Source organism: Ornithodoros turicata, unplaced genomic scaffold, assembly GCF_037126465.1.
Source record: "Ornithodoros turicata isolate Travis unplaced genomic scaffold, ASM3712646v1 Chromosome14, whole genome shotgun sequence".
NCBI classification, from domain to species: domain Eukaryota; kingdom Metazoa; phylum Arthropoda; class Arachnida; order Ixodida; family Argasidae; genus Ornithodoros; species Ornithodoros turicata.
In genome coordinates, this window is record NW_026999314.1 from 2,415,823 (window position 1) to 2,419,326 (window position 3,504).

The following is a 3,504-nucleotide window of genomic DNA, read 5'->3' on the forward strand; positions in this document are numbered from 1 at the left end:
AGGAACTCAGATTTCTCAGCCATCTCGTGAGCAGCGACGGCGTACGCCCCGACCCCGAGAAGACGGCGGCCATCGCAAATTACCGTGTTCCTTCTAACGTGAAAGACGTTCGAAGCTTTCTTGGCCTTTGCGCCTACTACCGACGGTTCATTCCAAACTTTTCAAGAATTGCGTCACCCCTGAATGCCCTCACGAAGGACGGATCCACGTTTATCTGGAGTGAACCCCAGCAACAGGCGTTTGATGAATTGAAGACGCGTCTACAAACCGCACCCGTGCTTGCCCACTTCGATCCAAGCGCCGAAACAGAAATACGACGCAAGCAACGATGGTCTAGGAGCCGTGCTCGTTCAACTTCACGACGGCGTCGAACGTGTCATCGCTTACGCAAGCAGAACGCTAACCAAGGCAGAGAAGAACTATTCGACGACCGAAAAAGAGTGCCTTGCACTCATATGGGCCATCACAAAATTGCGTCCCTACCTGTACGGACGGCCGTTCAAGGTGGTAACAGACCACCATTCTCTGTGCTGGCTGGCTGGTTTAAGGGACCCCTCAGGACGCCTAGCGAGATGGAGCCTCCGATTACAGGAGTATGACGTCACCGTCACTTACAAGTCAGGAAGAAAACACAACGACGCAGACTGCCTGTCCCGAGCACCACTCCAGCGACAGGACAACAGCCTCGAGGACGACGACGCCTTCCTCGGTCTAATGAGCGCGACTACCATGTCTACCAAGCAGTATAACGACCCCGAATTGAAGACACTCGTCGACTATCTGAAGGGCCGCGCCGACAATGTTCCTCCCATCTTCAGAAGATCACTCCCAAGTTTTTCCCTGCGTAATGGTGTCCTCTACAAAGAAAACCACGCACCACAAGGCGCTACGTGGCTTCTCGTTGTGCCTGGGGACTTGCGCATCGAGATTCTTGAATCCCGCCACGACGAACCGTCATCAGGTCATTTGGGATACAGCCGGACACTGGCCCGTATTAGGGAAAAGTACTCCTGGCCAAAACTGGCCAAGACCGTACACCACTACGTAAGGACGTGCCGGGAATGCCAACGACGAAAAACGCCGCCGGTACGACCTTCTGGGTACCTTCAGCCAATCGCACCGCCGTCGGCGCCGTTCGAGCAAATTGGGATGGATCTACTCGGGCCCTTTCCACGTTCGTCTTCCGGAAATCGTTGGATAATCGTCGCCACCGACTACCTGACACGCTATGGTGAGACTAAGGCACTTCCACAGGGCACAGCAATAGAAGTGGCGAAGTTCTTCATCGAGAACATCGTACTACGGCACGGAGCTCCGACCGCCTTAATCACCGATAGGGGAACGGCATTCACAAGCAGGCTAACACAAGAAATCCTTCGACTCAGCCACACCGCTCACCGGAGGACAACGGCGTACCATCCGCAGACGAACGGGCTCACCGAATGCCTAAACAAAACCCTTGCCGACATGATTTCGATGTACGTCGACGTCGAGCACAAGACACGGGACGAGATACTGCCTTACGTCACGTTCGCCTATAACACGGCTGTGCAGGAAACAACGGGATTCACACCGTTCCGCCTTGCACACGGCCATGACGCATCGACTATGCTGGACGCGACGCTGCCCCGCGAACCCAGTGATGTGGAAAACGACGCTCTGGACTTCACACAGCGAGCAGAAGAAGCCCGCCAGCTGGCCAGACTACGGATTGGTCAACAACAACGCGTCGATGAAAGAAGATACAATTTGCGCCGACGAGACGTACGCTTCAGTTCAGGCGACTTGGTATGGGTTTGGACGCCGATTCGACGACGTGGCCTGAGCGAGAAGCTACTGAAGCGGTACTTCGGCCCCTACAAAGTACTTCGACGCATTGGAGACCTGGATTACGAAGTGGTACCTGAGGGCAGCGTTCCCTCTCGACGACCCCCGAGGACTGAAATAGTTCACGTAGTTCGACTCAAGCCGTACTACAGCAGGTAGCGCTGAAGACTGGCTGGAAGGAAACAACATGAAAAAAAAAGGAGAAGAAACGGCATCGAGACGATGCCTCGTCTACGGAGGGGGCAATGCCACGAATCATCATCGCGAAACTTCCAGGGCAGGCACGAAACGGTACATCTCATCCCGGCGCATGCTGAAGAAGAAGCAAGAAGCTTCCAGACACATCGCCTGCTCTCTGGCAAACGCACGTGCTGTTTCTAGACTTTTCGGCGCGACGCTTAAATGCTTGTGCGGTCCAAGCTGGAGCATTCATTCTTTGGACTCAGTTGTGTTCAGAGAGCTATCACTCTTTGTGTTTTTCTACCAAGTAGTCTAATAAACCGTTCGCTGTTTATTCGACGACTCGCCGACCCATTTCGCTTCGTGACAATAGAAAGCAAGTATGCCTGTAATGTAGAAAGGAGTACATTTCTGTGCTGCACAAGTGTAGCCGTCATTATTTACATTTCAATCTCATGAATAAATTAATCTGCCACATGACAGGTGTCAATAATAGAAAGCAAGTATGCCTATAATCTAGAAAGGAGTACATTTCTTTGCTACACAAGTGTAGCCGTCATTATTTACATTTCAATCTCATGAATAAATTAATCTGCCACATGACAGGTGTCAATAATAGAAAGCAAGTATGCCTATAATGTAGAAAGGAGTACATTTCTGTGCTGCACAAGTGTAGCCGTCATTATTTACATTTCAATCTCATGAATAAATTAATCTGCCACATGACAGGTGTCAATAATAGAAAGCAAGTATGCCTATAATGTAGAAAGGAGTACATTTCTGTGCTACACAAGTGTAGCCGTCATTATTTACATTCACAATGCGTCACATTCGCTATACGACTTCACAAATGATGCACACTTGTACAAGTTTTGGTTATACACCGAAGTAGTTCCTAATAAATGCTGCACGAAATGTTGTACCAGTCCCCTCTGGAGGGACCTCATACGATTCTGTGTCTGATGTGTTTACGTCATTCCCATTGGCGAAGTCAGGGTCAGCATCGTCGTCAGAGTTGTCCTCATCATCAGTGCTTGACGACTTGTCAACCTCTTCGTCTGAAAGAGTTTGATCTTAGTTGAAGGTGCCTAACAAATGCATGTTCAGTGTAACCCACCATTATGTGTTTTCGCAATGTTGTGGAGAACACATGCCGCTACTATGACTGCCTTTGTTGTGTCAAGGCTTACTTCAAGTTTCCTAATTAGACAGCGAAACCGGTTCTTCAACTGCCCAATGACATGCTCAATGAGCTGCCTCGTCTTGCGGTGTTTTTTGTTGTACAGCCTTTCTTCCTCTGTGCTTGGCCTGAGGAGCGGTGTCAGAAGGTGTTCACTGGTGGCGTACCCGTTGTCCCCGAGGAGAACTCCATTTATGATCTGTTAGAAATCAGAACATTTATGTCATGATACTTCTGGTGTATTTACTGAGAGCTGCTACGAAGAGACTCCTTACACCAGAGCGAAATTTCCTATGCAGCTCGCATTCTTCCCAAAT